This window comes from Arvicola amphibius, chromosome 8 (assembly GCF_903992535.2).
Source record: "Arvicola amphibius chromosome 8, mArvAmp1.2, whole genome shotgun sequence".
NCBI classification, from domain to species: Eukaryota; Metazoa; Chordata; class Mammalia; order Rodentia; family Cricetidae; genus Arvicola; species Arvicola amphibius.
Genome location: NC_052054.1, coordinates 105,874,533 through 105,895,798, shown reverse-complemented (window position 1 = coordinate 105,895,798; position 21,266 = coordinate 105,874,533). Strand labels below are relative to the sequence as shown.

The 21,266-nt window shown below is 46.5% G+C and overlaps 1 protein-coding gene across 1 annotated transcript in view; it reads left to right on the top strand.

Moving 5' to 3' along the window:
* The window catches only part of Armc9 (armadillo repeat containing 9), a 128,799-nt gene that overhangs the window by 65,898 nt on the left and 41,635 nt on the right, over positions 1-21,266 (top strand). The gene's annotated exons all lie outside the window — the stretch shown is intronic.

Below are 21,266 nucleotides of genomic sequence, written 5' to 3'. Positions count from 1 at the left end.
AAAAGTATGCTGGTTAATCATGGGGATTCAGCTTCTGCACGCTTCCCTTTGGTAGTACGGCAGTCAGCTACGGAACACACATGAACCAAGGTCTCTGGATTTGCTGCTTCTCCACAGGATTTTATTTTCAGCGGTGTCTTAGGCCTTCTGCTGCCTTGACAAACCACAGTCACACACAGCCTGCAGAGGACAGAGCTCACCTAGTTTATGCTTCCACATCAGAGTGTGTGATGAAGGGTGTCAGGGTAGGAACCCTAAGGATCCTGGGGGCAGGAGCTGAGGCAGAAGCCGTGGAAGAGGGCTGCTAACTCGCTTACTCAGTTTGTTTTTTATGCACTCTGGGGCCACCTGCCCAGAGATAGCACCACCCACGTGGACTGGACCCTTCCACATCATTCATCAGTCAGAAAAATGTGCTACAGACTTGCCACAGGCCAATCTGATGAACACATCTTGTCAGTTGATATCAGCTGAGGTTCCTCTTTTACGGTAACTCTAGTTTGTGCCAACTTGACAGAAACCAACCAGGGCTAAGGATGGCATTTGAAAATATTTGTCACAGTAACCAGGCTTCTGAGAAGTTTCCTAAAAGAGGTTTTGTAAGAACAATGAAAGGACAGGGTTGATCCAAAGTGACGCTGTGACTAGAGCCAGCATGTCCTGGGCCTCCCTCCTCAGTGACCCTTGCAGTGAACTGCTGCGTGTTAGCAGGGGCCACCTGCAGACAGTCTGCTGCGTCTGCTTTCACCAAGGCCAGGCATTACTTTCATAACTATTAATTAAAATTGACAGATAACAAAAGAGTGGCAGATGCTTAAGTTAGGGAAGATGCCAAGAACTACCTGAGAGGCCACGCTGTTGTCACCTTTCACAGTGACAACCTGGAGAAGACATTATTACTGTCAGTGCATGAGAGTCGAGTCTCTCATCAGTGCAAGAGGCTTTTTTAATTTGATATTTGGACCCAGTACAAAGGCTGAAGTCCCTTGAACTGTTTTTAGGCAGCTGCACAGTGATGTGGCTCTGATGTGGCTCCCACCATGACCCAGGCACCATGGGAATTATGCTGAGACTTCATTTTCAGCATTCTGCCTCACTGTAAGCCCTTAAGGGGACTCAGATGCAAAATCTACTTTTTATTCCTAATGTCTAAGAATGCAACTGTTTGTCGAATGTGTAGAGAACTCATTATGTTATGTTGACTATCTGCCCATTTATAACTAAAAATGAAAAGTTACATAGCTAGCAATATGTCCTCTGACTTACAGACCATTTGGGAACATTGCAATGAGGGCAAACATAGCAGGGTGTGGTGGTACTAGTCCTCAGGAAGGAAGCTGAGGCAGGAGGATGTTGAGTTCAAAGCCAACATGTACTACGTAGCAATACCTTGTCTCAAAAAAGGATCATAAAGTTAATGTGAACAGTGCTTAAAACAAAGCAAACATATAAATCTACCCGCCTGTGAGTTATAGATACACTTATGTGCCCATGCAGCAGAAAGGTGTGCAAAGCTACACCCTTTTTATTGACATTAGGGGGAAGAGGAATGAGGAAGTGTGGGTGGGAGGCTGAGAGGCCGTGATCAACAGGGCTCTAGACTGCAGACTGGCCAGCAAGGGGAGAAGTTGAAACAGGGCAGTGGATGTGGTAGGGTGAAGTCATTTGCACGGTTTGGGGTTTGGGATTAATGGGACATGGTCACACTGTAGTCAACTAGAGAACAAGCAGAGAACAAGGAAATGGCAGTGCTCAGTATTTTCCACTCTTCACACAGTGTGAACACATACAGGAAAAGGGGAGGAATGAAGGGCCCTTTTGGTTTGATTTAAGATTGGGAAAAAACTAAGCATATCCACTCATGGCTGTTGACAGACACAACACTGGACAGTCAAGGTAGGGAGAGGAGGACCTCAAAGGATAGTGTTCTCATTGTCTTTGAGATGGGGTTTGTCTATTACCCAGACCAAGCTGGACATATTCACAGCTTACAGAGGGGCATTCCACATCACTATGGTACATGAGACTGTGTCTCAAATAAAAGAGAAAGATGGGGGAGTAATAAATAACTTGCTTCTTAGATCCTTTTGGTCCAGAAGGCTCCAGGCCCATTTAAATCTCCAGGGAAATAAAAGCAGCATTAGATAAGCTGGAAATGCACTCAAGAGCATCCGCAGTGCCAATCCACAGTGGCCGGCACGGGTTCAGATGCTCCCATCTAGTGCTTTGAAGAGCCGTGTTATCTCCTGGGCTTCATTTTATGATTAACATGAGCACGGTGTTACTCACGATCTGGCAACAAATCCTAAGGCCAGCAGCATGGTTCTCGTGTCCTCATCCCCAAGGAGGTTTCCTCGGTACCTGCTCAGATGAGGCTTGTGTGTCAGCTTACACATGGCTTCAAGTGAAGAAAAATGCTTTCCTATACTATTTGAGAAGTTGATTTTAAGACAAATATTTTTTCCCTTTTAGCAAAATAAGTTTAGTACCAGGAGCAGTCAGCCATAAACATTTACTCGTAGGATTCATGTAAGACCCACGTTTTCTTCCGTCCTATCTGTCCTTCATTATGTATCGAACAAATATTTAAGGACCTTGAAGTAACCGTGTTCTAGGAAATACAGAAGGGATTAAAAAATAAAAGATTCCATGAGACTCTGTGTGGTTTACAAAGCCTCCACAGAGGAGCAGGGGACGGTCCTCAGTGTCACCACATGGCAGCTTCTGCTCTAGCAGTTCACCCATGTTCCCGCCTGCATTTTGCCCTGTGGGTGCTACTGTTCCATCCGCACCGATGAGCAGACACACAGGAGAAAGGTCACTCACCCCGTGTGTGAGGCTAGTCAGTGAGCAGTGGAGCTGGGACTCATACCCATGTGATGCGAGGCAGCAAGGCAAGCTCTGCACTCCAACCCTGGGGCCTCTAGTCAGACCCTGGGAGACACTAGGAGGACAGCAGATAGAAGACAGCAAGCAGTTATAGATCCATAAAGGGGAAGGAAATGGGAAGTACTACAGTTGTGTGTGTGTGGTGGGGTGCGTCCTAAAATACTGGAAGGCAGAAGCTGGGTCAAGACAGCTTAGGGTAGAGAGGAAGTGCAGTGGGCTGAATTCAGGAAGGCACACAGCAGGGGCAGGAGTCCACGCAAGCATGTGCCTGATTCTCTGCCTCAGCCCCGACCCAGGAAAGCATGTTCATTGCCCAGGTATATGTGGGCATTTTGAGAGATGCACATAGACATATGCATGCATATGCTCCTATCTGTATGTTCTGGTAATCGTTTGTTTTGCAGATAGAGATCTAATATAAATATGCAGATGTACATATGCACAATATGGCCTTTTCCTATTGTTAATGTTCCTCGGAAATCTTTCTGAGCTGGCAGTGCAACAAACTGATGTTTCTCAGTGTGATGGGTGTTCAGTTGTTCACATCTTGCTACTCTAAGCAGTACTAGAGAAAACATAAATATGTCATTTGTCCGAACATTCATTTATATGGGCTCCTGCTTGCTAGGTGCTAGGTCAGGTATATGTTTTTTTAATTACAATAGATTTCACCAGATTGAGTGTGTGTGTGTGTGTGTGTGTGTGTGTGTGTGTGTGTGCTGCTGTTGTTGGTTTTGTTTGTTTTGTTTTTTAGGTAGAGTTTCTCTGTGTAACAGCCCTAGCTATCCTGGAACTAGTTCTGTAGACCAGGCTGGCCTTGAACTCACAGAGATCCACCTGCCTCTGCCTCCCAAGTGCTAGAATTAAAGGCAGGCACCACCAGCAGCTTTTTGTTTGTTTTTACTTATAGACAGGATTTTCTATAGTCCAGGCTGCCCTTGAACTTTGTATTTACCCGAGGATGACCTTGAGTTTTCATTCTTTTGCTCTGTCTCCTAGGTATAGATTTTGCTGGTGTGTGCCATTGAGCCCCTTTATGTTTTGGTTTTGTGAAAATTTCTTTTTTTTAAAAAAAAAAAGAATTTATTTGGACTTTTATGTTTCTTCATAAGACAGCTCAATAATTTGTGGGTTTAGAATATTTTTCATTTCTTAAGTGGTTTAATTGGTTGAGGTGGTTTTGCTCCTGCCATTGCCTTATGACCCTTTTGATTCTGTAGGTTCTGTAATGATGTCCATTTACTAATACAGAGCCTCCCTTTTCTGGCTGTGTCTAGCTTTGACAGTTTTCTTCATCTGTTCTCACAGGCAGGTTTTCTGTTTTGTTTCGTTGGTTTTCTCTGCTTTTCCATTTTCTTTGTTTCTTTCTGGTCTTTGTGTTTCCTTCCTTCTGTCAGCATTACTTTGCTCATACTTTTTTTCTGCTCCCTACAGTATGAAGTGAAGCTATTGGCTTGAGGTCGTTTAGCTGGCTAGTTATAGCTGTGCTCCCTCCAGCCCTGCTTCTGCCTGTGTTGGGTGCATTTATCTCTGAGAGTTTTCTAGTTTTCTTTGTGATTCCTTTTTGGCCCATTGATTATTCAAGAATGTTTTTTATAAAGACCCTCCTAAGAAGTGACCCTAATGCAGGGTGCTCGCTCCTGGGGACCTGCTGTCTAGGGGTGTGGTGCCCTCTTCCTTCTCTCTGTGCCCTGAGCCTCCTGTGCCACGTGTACCCCCTGCTGTGATGTTTGCCTCCCCTCAGATCCAAAGCAAAGGAGCCACCCTAAGCAGGGATTGAAACCTCAGAGCCAGAATAAAGCTTGCCTCGTCTAGTCTCCCTCGGTGTGTGTCCCAGTGACAGAAGTGTCCTGGCACGCCTGTGTGTCTTCTGCTTCCCTTCGTGCTGTCAGTGGTGTCGCCCAGGCTGTGGCTGCCCCTCTGTGCAAATGTCAGAAGTCCGGTTGTTCCAGGATCCGCCGTGTGAGCGTCAACAAGTGCGGACTTTAAATACTTCACCTGAGTGTGGTTGCCAAGTGTTTAAAGATCATTGATAATCGGTCACTGTTGATCCTGAATATTCTTTAGAATAACCAGTTCAGACACCGTTCTATAGACTGTTGACTCAGTGCTGGTGTTTGCACCTTCTCAAGCTGTTGTCATGGTCTCTGATCGTGCAAAGATGCTTGTGTTTCTGTTGCCAGGGTCCTCAGGGTATCTCTCCTCTGTGTTTATTCTTCAGTGTCTGGGTTTTTAAAGATTTTGCTAGCTTCAAGAATTTTAGATTCACAGGAAAAATAGTACAGAGATCCTTATGTCCATCAGACAGCTCAGGGGCTTATACATTTCTAGTTTAGTTTTAAAAGTTATAAAAATACATTTTGAATTTTTTATTTTTGTTTTGAGTTTTTTGTTTGTTTTTGAGACAGGGTTTCTCTGTGTGACAGCCCTGGCTATCATGGAACTAGTTCTATAGACAAGGCTGGCCTTGAACTCAGAGAGATCCTCCTGCCTCAGCTTCCTGAGTACTGAGATAAAAGGTGTGTGCCATCACCGCCAGGCTGAAATTTTTTACTTTTAAAGAGTTCAGAACATTTTGTTTAGATGTTTCAATCCTTTAGTTGTTGAATTCTGAATAATTTTTTTCAAATTATACACAAATTTAACTAACACTATAATACTGTTCAAATATCTTCTGTTGCCTAAAGTTACAATAAGGTAAGTTATTGACATTCATATAAATCTGGGAAAGAAGCCAGGCTTATGGTGGTGCACACCTTTAATTTCAGCACCCAGAAGACAGAGGCAAGCAGATCTCTGTGAATTTGAGATCAGCCTGGCCTCCACAGTGAGTTCCAGGCCAGCCAGAGATATACAGTGAGATCCTGTTTCAAAATAAATAAATAAACAAATAATAAATAAAATAAAACCAGGGAAAGGTGGCTTTCATCATATTTTCAGTGATTTTTTTTCAATTTCCTTTGTTTTGTGTTGTTTGTGGTGTGTGTGTGTGTGTGTGTGTGTGTGTGTGTGTGTGTGTATGTGTGCACGCACTCGAACATGTAGGCCTCTCCTTGAAAGCTGGGGCTCACTTGATTACGCTAGACTGATGCCCTCTGGACCCTATGGGATCCCCGTCTCCATGACCCCAGTGAAGGATTGCAAGCATGTTCCACCACACCTGACTGTTCTCTTGGGTCCTCACACATGGGCAGTAGGCACTCAACACACCAGGCTGTCTCTCCTGGCCATAATTTCCATTAAGAATTATTTTTAGATTTTATCTATTTTATGTGCATGAATGTTTTGCCTGCATATGTATGTGTGTGTCCCACATGCATACCTGATGCCCAGGGAATTCAGAAAAGGGTGTCAGATCCCCTGGAACTTGAGTTCTGGGTGGTTGTTAGCCATCCTGTGGATGGAATACTGGGAACCAAACCCCTGTCCTCTGCGAGAGCAACAAGTGCTCTTAACTGCTAAGCTGTCTCTCCAGCTCCAGATTTTCCAATTTTATTTTGCAGCTTCACCTTTTTAGATAAATCCCACCTCCCATTAATCATCACCCCCTGCCCGCACCCACACTTACTCCTAAAGGACTTGGGATTTGAATTTAGCAATATTAGATCTGGGATATATCTTCCCTGGGATGTCGCATCCCATGCACACAGTTTATCGCCATTGTTTTAAGTTCTTGTATACTGTCTTCAAGTTCCACTTTTTAAATACCCAGGTCATGTGACTTGTGTCACTGCTGAGTCACCTTCTTTCATATTCCAAAAACTTTGGAGAAAGATTAATTCAAACATGAGTACATTGAGATATGTTTCATGTAAGTATAATGGCTAAATTGATTATATTACTGTTATAGTTTGGTTGTAGTGGAGCCTCACATAACTTACCCAGTGAGATTAAATCAGAATTAAATAAAGCCAGGTAGCGGTGGCGCATGCCTTTAATCCCAGCACTGAGAGGCAGAGGCAGACGGATCTCTGTGAGTTCAAAGTCAGCCTAGTCTACAGAGCTAGTGCTAAGACACCCAGGGTTACACAGAGGGGGAAAAAAGCAAATTCTCTTGGGGAAATAAGTGATAAGATCTTCATTAAGGATGAAGATCTCAGGCAAGGAGCCAATGAAAAATGTCAAGGGACAGATGCCATGTGGATCTGTGCAGTGAGTCTTGGACAACTGGGATAGCGACAGTGCAGCTTCAGACAGGGCAGAATCCCTCCTTCCTTTCCCAGCCACAACCTGGAAGGACCTCAGCACATGTGCACTCTAGGACATCTTCACCCGAGGGGAAGTCAGACATCAACTCTTTGGTGGTACCTCTGAAGATACTCTTGGTCTCCATATCTCCTGCCTTAGCATTCTGTGCTCACTCCACCAGGTTTTGCTTGGGGACCAGCTCCATCCTGCTCTTTCTTGCAAACCTAATGATGTTTCTTTCTTCTCTTAGGGAATATAGAACCCTACATTAGTATTGAAGATGTCCCTACTCTGGCCTACCTTGCCAGATATGGAGACACCAGGGATGGGATTCTAATAAAAATTTTAGGCTTTGTTAATTCAACAACACTCGAAGTTTTGTTCTCACCGTTTACAAAGTCTAGCTTCTAGAGAGCGGGCACTCACTACCTCCACGTTGCCTTTTGTTGGGGAAGCCAGCAACTTCATGTCTCTTTCTGTCTCCCCATCCCTACTCTCCTGCTGGTCCATGGTGAGCACATACTCCTGAAGAAAGGCGGCTGTACTGAGGCAGGGAGGAAGGCTGACCCTCCTGAAATCATTAGTTACAGAAAAAACTTACATTATCCTCTTTAGCTATATTTCACAAACACTCAGCTCATAGGTGGCATCCAAAGCAAGGCCAGACTGGGGTGGTTTTTATAATCTTCCTATATGCGCAGGCTTCAGTAATGGATTACAGGGGGAGGGGCAAGCATGCAGAATAGTGCCTGGGTGTTATGTAATATTCCTTTACACTATGTGAAGTTGTGTCATTGTGATTGGTTTAATAAAAAGCTAAATGGTCAATAGCTAGGGAAGAGGTATAGCAGGTACTTCTAGACAGAGAGAGCTCTGGGAAGAAGAAAGGCAGAGTCACCAGCCAGATGGAGAGGAAGCAGGATGGGCTGTACAGAGTAAAGGTAACTGAGCCACATAAAAGAACATAGAGTAAAAGAAATAGGTCAATTTAAGAGCTAGTGGGACAAGCCTAATCTATAGACAGAGCTTTTATAATTAATAATAAGTCTCCATGTATTTTCTTAAAGGTTTATTTATTTATTATGTATGCAGTGATCTGCCTGCACAGCAGAAGAGAGCATCAGATCTCATTATAGATGGCTGTGAGCCACCATGTGGTTGCTGGGAATTGAACTCAGGACCTCTGGAAGAGTAGCCAGTGCTCTTAACCTCTGAGCCATCTCTCCAGCCCCCATGTCATTTTTTGTGAGCTGGCAGCCCAAAGAAAAATCCATCTACACCTGGGAGATGGTATTTGTTAGTCATTATCCCCATAACCACCATTATTGTTTCTAACCACCATGCTGGGCTGTGCAGCAGCCACGTGTGGTCTGGTGTTCCTGCCACCTGTCTTCTGGCTTTGGAGGAAACTACAGAAAAGCCTTGGTAAGGATGTGGCCTCCAAGGATTTAACACTCCACATATTAATAGAAAACTGTGAGGTTCTGTAAGGCTGCCAGTCTGGAGACACATTACTGGACGGTGGTTCTGTAGATTGAAGATGCAGCATGGTTGGCTTTCAAGTATGCACCGCATAAATCAATACTGGAGCCCACGCCTACAATCCCAGCCACATAGCGAGTTCAGCCTCAGCCACACGGAACTGCATCTTTAAAGAGAGACAGAGAGAGAGGAAAAAGAAAAGTAGAGGCACGCCATGACACAGGGAACCATGCAGGATGGGGCTAGAGGCAAAGGAAGAATAGGGGAACATGGGAATGAACCCTAATTGTGGTTTCATGAGCAAGGTAGGGGAAAGAGGATCGCCAACTTTGGCTCAGTCTAGGGAGAGCTAGGGTGTACCTGCCTGACTCCTCTTCCTTCATGTCTTAGTTAGGGCTTCAGTTGCTGTGATAAAACATCACAACCAGAAGCAGCTTAAAGAGGAAAGGGCTTATTTTGCTTACGGCCTGTATGTAGTTCAGCAGCAGCAAAGTCAGGACAGGAACTCAAGGCAGGAGCTGATGCAGAGGCCATTGGGGAACACTGCTGACTGGCTTGTTCCCCCAGGGCTTGCTCTGCCTGCTTTCTTCAGGACCACCTGCCCAGGAGTGGCCCCACTGACAGTAAAAGCTGGGCACCTCCACATCAATCATTAATCAACAAAATGCCCTAAAGACTTGCCTACAAGCCAACCTAAGGAGATATTTTTCTCTCTCTTTCTTTTCTTTTCCTTCCTTCCTATATTTCTTTTTCTTTTGGTTTTTCAAGACAGGGTTTCTCTGTGTAACAGTCCTGGTTGTCCTGGAACTCACTTTGTAGACCAGACTCACAGAGACCCATCAGCCTCTGTGCTGGGATTAAAGGTGTGCACCACCATCACCTGGCAAGGTGTTTTCTTAATACATCTAGATTTGTGTCAGAAACCCACAGCACACCACAGTAGGTGGTGTAGCCAGGAATAAAAAGAGCTGAGGCGCGCTCTGTGTTGTCTAATTCCAGCCAGTTTACTCACTGGCTAGCAGGGAGGGGCAAGGCTTGCAATGTCCCAGACATGAGAACTTTTAGTTGAGACAATACAGGCATGGTTTCTCTCTGACTCAGCCTGCTCCACTGAATGCTCTGTCCTCACCTTCCTGCCCATCTCCCAGATCCCACCCTGCTTCTCCTGCTTCATCCACCACTGCCGCCAGAGCTGGGACGGTTGTCACCGTGGCATCTGGTCACAGCTCATATTCAGCTCCCTTACATACACCCACGTCTTTCTTTTTCTCTTTTTCCCCTGACTATCCTGGGACCTGTAGACCAGGCTGGCCTCAAACTCAGAGATCTGCCTGCCTCTGCTTCCTGAGTGCTGGGAATAAAGGCATGCGCCACCATACCCAGCCACCTATATCTTTCAAAAAGAACTTTAATTAAAAGCTAAAGGAAGAATTTAGCATTTTCTGAGACAGGACTGGAGCATCTGTCCTGATTTAAATGGCGGGGTGGGGGGACGGCAGCTGAGAGCACACTGGAAGGGCAAATCACAGCAAGCATACAGAAAGTGGAGACCCATTAGGATCTGTTATGTCAGAAGGGGAGGGAGGGAGCCTCGGAGAGGAGCTATGCCTTTTGAAAAGACTAAGGTGGCCTCAGAGGTCAAGCTCACTGGAGATCCAGCAAGCTCAGTGTGTGCAAACAGCCAGTGTTGGCCGTGTGCTGATTGTGTGTAGACCAGGGCTCAGGAGCTTCACCAACCTCTTTCCCCTCTTACTCCTCAAGCCCCTCTGCTGAGTGGAGCTTGGCTCTTTGGCTTTTTGAGACAGGGTTTTTCTTTGTATCAGCCCTGTCTGTCCTGGAATTTACTGTGTAGACAAGGCTGGCCTCGAACTCACAGAGATCTGCAGGCATGGGGATTACAGGCATGCCCCACAACTGCCTGGCCCTGAAGCTTCACTTACTTCCTGTTGTTGGTTTGGATTTGGGTTTTATGAGACAGGATCTTAATATATAGTCAGTCCACGCTGGCCTCAAACTCTTCTGCCTTAGTCTCCCCGATGCTGGTATTATAGGCTTACATCATCACACCTGGTTCTAAGCAGGGCTAATTTTAGCCCCATTTTCTAGATGAAAACAAAACAAAACAAAAAACAAACAAAAAAAAAAAACAGAGCTTTGAAAGGCACAGAAACTTACTCAGGGGCCCAGGGTAGTAATTAGTAGAGATGAAATTAAACCGAATCTTGCAGATATGTGTACCCAGCCTTACCTTCTGCTGCATCCTTGAGTAAGGGGAAGTTCAGAGCCTGGCCAAGGGAGGAAGTGCATCTGGAAGTGGGACTAGGAGGAACTGGGAACTAAGAGAGCTGTCATTAAGAACCCCAGCCTGGTAAACTTCGGGTGTTTTGCTTATATGTATGTGGATGTAATAATTTTAAACGGGAAGCACACTGTCCAGTCTGTCTAGAATAGGAAATTAAGGGCCAGTTCCCTCTCAGGGTCCTGCAGTTCCAGTTCCGCTCCAACACTTTCACCCCCAACCTGCAAGATTGTTCACTCACCTGAAGTTTCTTCAGGACAAGTGTCCAAAGAGCCAACAGTAGACTTTCTCCATGAATCACCTCTGCTGATAGTCACCTGTTTTGGCCAGCTTGCTTGGCACGGGGTAGCCCATGCTTCCAGCTCCCCAGTACTCAATTAGCAAAGAAACGCCTGTGTGTTTTCCTTGCAAGGCTTTTCCATTATTCAGGCAAGTCAATAAAGAAGCCAGAGTTTCCCAATTAAGACTTCTACATTTTTCTGGTACCCTTTCCATTTCTGAGTTCATGTATTTCTGCAGCCCCTGGGCTCCCAGACTGTGGCTGGGATGAAGCGCCCAACATGCTAACTCATGGCTGCTGCCCTCGTTTCCACTCTGGTTTCCATGGAAATAGACAGCAGCTGGCTCAAAACAAGGTGAGGGCTCAAAGACACCTCACGGTTCCTAGGCATATACAAACCATATTTGCCCAATATTATTCCCATGGAAACCAAGAAAGGTCAATTGATGTTTTTTTCTCTCCTAATTTTTTTAAAGTAGTATATGGGTTTTCCTATTGGAATAGGTATTTTGGGATAGCAGTATAGTCCATGTGTGAATTACATTATCATTTTAAAGTAAAATGACATTTATTCTTTGACAATTCTATACATGTAAACAACATATCATTATCTACCTACTTCCAGTTTCCCCCAGGCACCTAACGTGCCTCCTTTCTTTTCCACTTCCTCTTTGTGTGTGTGTGTGTGTGTGTGTCCGATTAGAGATGCCTGCTAGACTGTTGACTGTCCATGTTGGCTCAACCTCATGACCGTATGCAGATCCCCATGACTGTGGTGACGTGGGTGCCATGGCCGTGTCACGTCAGAAGACACTTCACAGCATTCTTCCCCATCCCTGCCTCGCACAGTCTTTCCTGCCCCTCTTCCAGGATGCTCCTGATTGGGGTGGAAGATGCTCAGACGTCCCATTTGGGTTCAGTGGTCACTTACTGCTATCACTTTTTTTGTTGAGTCTGCATCAGCTGCTGACTGGGGCGCAGAGAAGCATCTCTGGTTAAGGACAGGGACAGGACTTACCTATGTGTATGAACAGAAATACTTAGAAGACAGTTTGGCAACATGTCAATTTAACAAGACAACAGTAATAGGTCCCCATCCCTTCCCCACTCCCCACTGCTGCCCTAGGGCCTGTGGCTTTCTGAGCCATGGGATTTTGACCAGGTTTACAGCACCAGGCTTGCTCCCTCCTGTGGAACAGGCCTCAGAACAAAAGTCCTGAGTTGGTTGCCCTCATCGCTGTCATCCCATTATGGCATCAGTGAGCGTGTCTTGCCAGGGTCCTGCAGCATCCAGGGGTCTCCACTGGGCAATACTATTGATGGCTTTCCCCCAGAGCCTGCATAGCCCCTTCCGGCACTATGGAAGCAAACAAGCAGGAGGAAGTTTCCCGGTCAGTTCTAGCTTGATTTCTCTATGTCTTGTAGCCAAAGAGTGTTGTGATTTCAGCCATATGGTCATACCATCTAATATTGGTAAGCAGCCAAGAGCAACGGCAATATCAAGTGTTGTTTGAGGGACCCTAGGGCCTCTTTGACCAGGAACTCATAAGAAGGTATCCTGTTGACCCTGAGATTTTCTTTTAATAAACCATATCTTTGAAGGGGAAACATTGTCCACCCATGCAGGGTACCTATTTTTGAACTTCTTATTTATTTGTTTATATATTTTATTTATGTGAGGTTTTACCTGCACCAATTTATGTGTACCACATTCATGCAGTGAGGGTGGAGGCCTGAAGAGGATGTCCTATTCCCTGGGACCGTAATTACACATGGTTGTGAACCTCCATGTCAGTGCTGGGAACCAAAACTGGTTCCCTGGAAAGGCAGCCAGTGCTCATGGCTGCTGCCCTCGTTTCCACTCTGGTGGAAACCCACCACTGACCCATCCCTCATTTTCCAGTGTCTTGTCATGTTTTTGTCCCGTTTCTGTAGAGGGGAGTTGAGTATCCACAATGTTTTATTAGAAGCTGCCGAGCCCTAGTGAGAACTAACGACCAAAGCAGACAGTGGGAAGGCAGACACACACGTGGTGATGTAGAGTCGGGAGTAGGGCGGTGAGGAGTTATGGAGCAGGAAGGACGTAGGGGCCTTGCGGCAGGCAGAGCACGGACTGGTGGATACTGAAGCCGTGGGGTACGGGTGGGTGCATTTTAGAACAGTGAGAAGCGCGGAAAGAGTGGGACGTGGAACCAGGTCACCTAGGGACTTGGGAAGAACATCATGTTTGGACTTTTTTTGTTGTCTGTTTGTTTGTTCTGAGGCAGGGTTTCTCTGTGTAGCCCTGGCTGTCACACAGCTTGGCTCACACTGGTATCAAACTCGGATATCTGCCTGTCTCTGTCTCCTGAGTGCTAGACTAAAGGCTTGTGCCACTACTGCCTGTCTTAGCTGGGCTTTTTTTCTTTCCTTCTTTCTTTCTTTTTTTAAGGCTTATTTTTATTTTGTGTGGATGGGTGTCTTGTCTGCCTGCATATATGTGCACCACATGCATGCCTGCTGCCCCAGAGGACTAGAAAAGATTGTTATGTACTGGGACAAGAGCTACAGACAGTTGTGAGCTGTTGTGTGGGGGTGCTGGAAAACAACTAGGTTCCTCTTCAAGAACAACAAATGTTCTTTTTTGTTGTTGTTGTTGTTTGTTTGTTTTTTGTTTTTTTTTCTCCGAGACAGGGTTTCTCTGTAGCTTTGGAGCCTGTCTTGGAACTAGCTCTTGTAGACCAGGCTGGCCTCGAACTTACAGAGATCAGCCTGCCTCTGCTTCCAGAGTTCTGAGATTAAAGATTTGAGCCACCACTGCAACAAATGTTCTTAACTGGTGAGCCATCATCTCTCAAGCCCCAGCAGTCAGCATTTGTTCTGAAAGAGGAAGGAAGCTGAGAAGTAACTTCTCTGGTTTACAAAGAAAGTTAAAGCTTCCTGGTGTTTTAGAAACTCATTTACTGGACTTTCCTGTCCATGGGGTTGGGCTGAGCTGAGAGAGTAGTGAGACCAGGCAACTTTGTGGCCTTCCTTCACTTCTAGATTGAGAAAGCCTTTGGGTAAAGACAGGCATCCTCCGTTACAGTCTCGCCTGCATGCTGACCTCCTTGCATGGGTCAGTTTCTCTCAGTGGACCAACTACTGACTACTACAAACTCATCCCAGTGTCTAACCTTGGCATGCAGCGTCTGCCAAGTGACCTGTGTCACATGTGGAGTTGTGGGCTCGGTGAGTTCCTTGCCTTGTTCCCGTGCTCCTCTAACTGCCGAAGAACCTGTGTCTTTTCTCCCCTTATTGTCACCGTCCTCCAGACGAGACGAGAGCTGTGACTCATTCATCTGAAAGCACTTGTGGCTTCCCTTTCATTTCCTCTTCTGTCCACATCCTGGCCTAAGCCTGTCTTCACTCTCTTGATTCCTGTCCACCTGCCTTTCTAGTCTGCCATGCATGTGGACCACAGACCATCTTCTGAGAGCAGGGAATGGGCCACGCAGGGATTGACCAATTACCTTTTAAATGGAGAACATTCTGTTTTTTAAATTTTAAATATTTTTTATGTTTATAGCTATTTTGTCTTCATGTATATAGAAGGAGGCTACTTGTTCGTTCCTGGCTGCCCAGACTCAAAATAACCACTCAGAAACTATATTATTGAAATCACTGCTTGGCCAGTCACTTAAGCGTATTGCTAGTTAGCTCTTATGTCTTTGGCTAACCCATTATTATTATTTTATATTTTACCATGATATGCGTGGCCTACCGGCAAGGTTTTAACTGGCAACTCACATCTTTTTCCTCTGGTGGCTTCATGGCATCTCTGTGACTCTCCCAGCATTCAGTTTAGTTTTCCCCACCTAGCTCTAGTTTGTCCTGCTATAGGCCCAAAGCAGTTTGTTTATTCATTAACCAATAAAAGCAACACATATACAGAAGGACTTACCCTGTATGTCTATGTACCATGTGTGTACAATGCACATGGAGGTCAGAAGAGGGCATCATATCCCCTGGAACTAGAGTTTCAGATCGTTGTGACCCACCATGTTGGCGCTAAGGATTGGATCCAGGTCCTCTGAAAGAGCAGCCAGTGGTCTTAACCACAGAGCAATCTCCAGCCGCTCTACATTCTGAAAAGTTTAGAATGTTATTCAGGAGGTGGAGCAATGGCTCAGCTTTTAAGAGCATGTCCTGCTCTTCCCGAGGGCCTGGGTTTGATCCCCAGCACCCACAGCAGGCAGCCCACGACACTGGAACTCCACTTCTCTACAGGTACCTGCACTAATGTGCTTATGCCTATACACACACATAAGTAAGAATAATAAAAATAATTGTTTTTAAGGTGGAGCGTCCTAGACTACGTGGCTAGCTGCAGGCCAAGGAGAGGGTAGCCCCATCACCAAACCCAAGACAGACAGTGCCTGAGGAAGGACACCTGAAGTTTACCTGTAGCTTCCATGCATATCTGCACACCAGCACACCTGAACTCATGCAGACTTACACACATGCTCCAAAGACAGCAGCAGGCCATCAGTTTCCCTTTCTGTTTCTGGGTTTTGCTCAGTATGGCCAAAAGCTTCCTTTGCGCATGTGTGCAGTGGAGGGGGGGCTTTCCAGACCTCAGGTCACTGACTCAAGTGCTATGATGGTTTCAACCTCACTGGTTCCTGCCAGATTGCTCTCTGAAGAGGCTGGACCCTCTGATACAATCCCTCTGTGAACATGCTGTGTTCTGTGACTCACCCAGTAAGATGTCCAGCTGCTCACCATGGTGGTCAGAACATACCCAGTAAGACCCTTGTCTACCTTACACATCCACACACATTATTAGGTTTGCTTTCCCTTTGTAAGATGGGGATAGAGTGATCTGTTTTTAGACAGTGAGTCAGGCTGTAGCCTATAGTGTACATAAGTGCTTGCTCCCGCCCTTCTTTTCTATACATTATTGTGTCCACTCCTTCTGGCGCTGCGCAGAACTCTAGTCCAGAAGGCTGAACACCCTGGGGTGGGGTTGAAGCTACAGCTACTGTTTGGATCTCTGATGGACATGTTACTAACAGGTCAGCTTACAGCTTCAGGTTACTGGGGTTTTGGGTCAAATTCTTGTCATTTGATCAACTTTCTGTCTTTGTCCTCTTCTCAAGCCCAGGGCAGCAGGGAATATGTGGGCCGAGCATGAGAGCCCTTGCGTACCCCTGAGACCCTAGCAACAAGCAGACACATAGTTAATGCACTGAAAGTCAAGGCAGTGGGTAGCAAATCTAAGTACAAAGAAAGACATCTCATCTCAGGCCCGAGTCCTGCCACCATTTGTCCCCATGAGGGCCTTGAACAAGTGGGTTCACCCCACTGGGCTCAGTGTTCTTGTCTGTGACATCCCTTTTCTTCCAGCGTCTGTGCGAGCACCGTGAACGATGCCTGGTTGCTGTGTCACTGTCACACACGCTTCCTGTCAGAGCTGAGAGGATCCATTTCTGCTCATGGTTGGCATGGTGGGAATGTGAGCCTGTCACCTCATGGCAGACAGGAAGCTGTGAAGAGACTAGGACCCAGACATTGTCTTCAGAAGCACACCCCGTGTGCTTCTTTCAACTCGCTCCCACCCTTACCATTTCCAGAAGCCCCCTTCCCCAAATCATGCCACTAGCTAGGGACCAAGCATTCAATACATTAGTCTCTGGGGACACTTGATCTTCAAAGAACACCACACCCATCCTGGGGTCCATGTCTGGGTGCTAACTGTGGTCTACTCATTCTTAGTCGGAGAGAACCAGGGTCACGGGAGATAGGGATGGAGCCAGGTATAGGAAGCAGCCAGATGAGATGGGTTAAAGACAGGACAAGGACAGGGATGATGGCTCAGTAGAGAAAGTGCTTGCTCCATAAGCCTGAGGATCAGAATTCAGATCCCAAGAACCCACGCTAAAGCCAGGCAGGTGTGGCTGCCTGCCTGTAATCACAGTGCTGTGAGGTGAAGGTGGCACCAGGGACAAACTGGCTGCGTAGCCTTGCAGAGAGGTGAGCTCAGGTTCAGCAAGTGCAAAGTGATCAAAGAAGACACACACATGCATGCACAAACATGCAGAGACACGCATACTACACTCAACTCTCACCCGAGGGGGAGAGGGAGGAGAGAGAGTCAGAGGGGGGTTAAATAAGGAAGGAGTTGTGTTTGGAGCCTGGCTGTCCCAAGGCAAGACTTACTTATGTACTGGTCAGCCAGGAAGAGTTTTTTCTTTATGTGATAATTTTGCAGTTCATCTGAATATTATTTTAGAACTCACAGTATATCATAGTTTTTTCTTTATGGCATTGGTGCCAACATAAAAGGACATCCTTTCCCACGTGAGAAGCATTTCGATTCTAAGGTGACAGTTTTCCCACCTTCCCTCCTCCAGGTTGGGGAGTGGGGACCCCCTGACTTGGTCTCTGGGGCATTTGTTCCTTCAGTCCCTCTATGCCAGCTGCTGGGGCTTCTTCTGCTCTGCTCAGCTGGAAATTGTCTTTAAAATAAATAATTTTTTAATCGGCTGGCAAGATGGCTTGGTGGGTGAAGGTACTTGCTGCCAAGGCTTATGGCCTGAGTTATCTCAGGACTCATATGGGGTAAGGAAGGAAAGGAATTGTGGTCAGGCAAGGAGGAGCTTCCAGTGCTCTGCCTGACTGCCATCCCAGCCCAGCCTGCTGACCCTCAGCTGCCGGTGCCATGCTCCGCTGTGTCTGCGGTTTCCCTTCGTATTGAGCCTAAGGTTGCAACTCCAGCAGAGGCGGCACAGGTGTGTGTCTTAGTTAACCAAGTGAGCCCAAGGTCCTTGTGCTAGGCCACAGGAACTAGGTGGGAATTGCTGCAGGGTGGTCTGGAAACCCCTGAGGTTTGTGATAGCAGAAAGACTCATACCATGGTTCTCAGCATGTGGGTTGTGACCCCTTAGGGATCCAACAGCCCTTTCACATTGGCCACATACCAGATATTTGCATCGTGATTCATAACAATCGCAAAATTACAGTTGTTAACAAAAATAATTTTATGGTTGAGGTCACCACAGCATGAGGAACTATATTAAAGGTCGCGGTGCTAAGCAGGTTGAGAACCCCTGGTCTAGCACGAGCTGTCTGGAGCAGCCCTGGCTGTGCTCTGCTTTCAGGAGCTGGGTGGTTCACCGCAGTCATCCTGTAGTCTCTCAGGAAGTCTGAGGAGTGTCCCAGACAGCAGGTGCTGGCGAAGTACCGTCTCACCGGCTCTCTGACCCGATACCAGGGGAGAATTTAATAGTCAGCCAGGAGTCATGCTGCCCGTTCTCCATAGCCCTTGCTTCCTCACAGGAAAACATGGGTCACAGGTACTTCAGTAAGACTGGCAGGACTCTCTAGTGAACATGGGATTTCCACAGTGCACACCTGCCCAATGACCCCAGGCATTGTCTCCCTGTATGAGGAGCAAGAGTTATGCTGCCCCTTGCCTCTCTTCTACACCATGGATGTTTCTGCAGAGCTGCTCGAAAGCAAGTTCCTTGCCCTCTGACCTCATGGAAGCTTATGCTGTAGTCACTTCTGGTCCTGTCAAGCCTCCAAGTCACCTCTGACTCTCTATATTAAATATATTGTTCTCCCATGGCATTATTAACACCACTTCCTATTTCTTGCCCCTTTTTGGTTAGAATTCAGGAGATGGTTGAGCAAATTGATCAGCTGAAGCAGTAGACTTGATGTCAGAAAGGGGATGCTAGTCTCCTGGTTTCTCCTTTTCATTGTGGAAACCATATCTACTTATTGAGCTGGTCCAGTTGTCACACGAGGCCAGAAACATTCGTAGATGAAGAAGTTGATGTTACAGCAGCTGGGCACCACAGGGAGAGCCCTTTAGGATTCAGAGCCCTCTCACAGTGCAGGCCTTGGCACAGGCTCGGGAGGAAAGCTCCCACAGATGGAGAAGGGCCCTCTGCACACAACACCAAGCCTGGTCACCTTGGTCCACCCTCGCGGGCTGTCCCATGTGGAGGGCTTTCCCGTGTGTTTACAAAGAGCGAGGCTTATAGCTCAGCCTGCTGAGAAGCTGTCTCAAGTTCAGACGCTCGTCAAAGTCTGTAATTCTTTCAATTCATACTCGAGACTCTCACTTGTCTTAGGGAAACCACTCGAGTCCATTCTCCTGCCTGCACTCTATCTGGAGGAATCTGAGTTTTCAAATGCATTTAGTGGTTAACCCTAGTTCTGTTTTCAGGCCAGCTGCTTAGAATCTGGTTTGTCTGGAGTATTATGTATCTAAAGCCCCAGTTAAGAATCTTGTCGTGTCATAAGATCACGGACTCCGTGGGGAAGCCTCGTTTCAGAGCATCAATTCATCTCCGCTCAGGGGCCTTTTTTTTCCTAAGGCATTCTTAATTCTTGGAGTAATTGTTATCACTGCACTCTCGTAACCTGGTACATTCTGCCTCAGAACATAAAGGCAGTAATTTTAGTAAAATTCCTCCAACAATGGTATTTAAGACCCACCCTAAAGAGGCATTTATTCCCCAAGCATTTCCTTGTTCACTGGTCCCTTCCTTCCCAACGTGGATTTTTTAAACACTCTTCTATGGGCATTCATGAGTCACTCAGAAGCCCACCAGGTAACCAGCGCAGGGGTGCATCTGGCTGTGAACTCAAGTTCCAGAACGCAGCCACAGCTGTGTTAAAGGTTTCACAAGGCTGATTAACTAACTGACTAGAACTTCATGGTTGTGAGGGGTTGGAATGTTACAGATCCAAAGCCTCCTTCGTTGCCCGTCTTTGTGTCTGACAGAACGCTCCAGCTCCCACAGCTCCTACCAACCCTCAAGCTAAGAATGTCAGCAGATGGCATCTGAGACCCATGGCAGGAGTGTCCCTGAGTTGCTGTAACCCACCTACTAATATTCCCACTGATGTGTTTGGAAAGCGCCTTGATTACGGCTTTGCTTTGTTCTCTAACTGTAAAAACTTCATACCCATGTTGTAGCATGGGATTAGGGCGCACGGTTTCCTGCGCCCTTCACTCTTATCTCAAGAGTAAACCTAGCGGGGGGGGGGGGGGGTAAGGGGGGTTATGCTTTGTGTCCACGGGACACTAACGTGTGGCCAACACTCACGTGGGCCACTGCTCTTCCCTTTTGAACTGCACCTGTGAGAGACAGTGCCCCGGCACACACCTGAGCCTCCATCCTCACTGAGTGCCCAGCTCTCACCACCATACTGCACGCTCCAGCTTGTTTCAGACCATTTGACACTCAAAAAATGGAGCCCATGTCACTTGCTGTGAGCAGGCACTGTGTCTTGTAGAGGCTTCCCTGTTTCTCATGTGTTTCCCAGCACGTGATGGGTTCCTCTGCAGCCCACAGCCTCTGACTTTTCCACCAGCACTAACTTCAGAGCGTGGCTGGAACCGCAGTCAGCTATGGGTTTTGTTTGTTAATGGAAAATAGTTTTTTTTCATACAATATATCCTGATTATGGTCCCCCCCCCCTCCCCAGTTTCTCCCCATCCAGATCCACAGCCTTTCTTCCCTTCCTTGGAAAACAAATAGACGTCTAAGGAATAATAATAAAACAAAACAAAACAAAAAAGAACAAAATAGGACAAAACAACTAAACAAGAAAAAGCCAAAGAAAGAGCACAAGAAATGCATATAGATGCAGACACATGTTCACACGCACAGGGATACCATAACATGAACCAGAAGCCATGCTATATGTGCAAAGGGCCTGTAAGGCTTTCAAAAAAAAAAAAAAAAAAAAAAAAAAAAAAAAAAAAAAAAGCCCTGACATAACATTAAAGGAAAAAGAAACCACTGGTCTTTCGTTTTGTGTTGACCATTTACTGCTGGACATCGGGCCTACCCTTAAGAGTTTCTCCAGTGAGACTCCCTTGGAGAATACTAAATTTTCGTTTGCAAGTGGCTCTCCATTAGAAATAGCTTCTGGGTTAGGGCATCTGTCCTCTTCTCATTCAGTTCTAGGACTCTCTCTGGTGCAGACCTGGGCAGACCCCGTGCTCTGCCTAATCTCTGTCAGTTCGTGTGTGCACCTGCCCTGCATGTCCACAAAGCCTTGTTTCTTTGGGGTCCTCCCTCCCCGCTGGCTCTTACAGTTTCCACTTCCTCTTCTGGCAGGGCTCCCTGAATCCTGAGCGAGAAC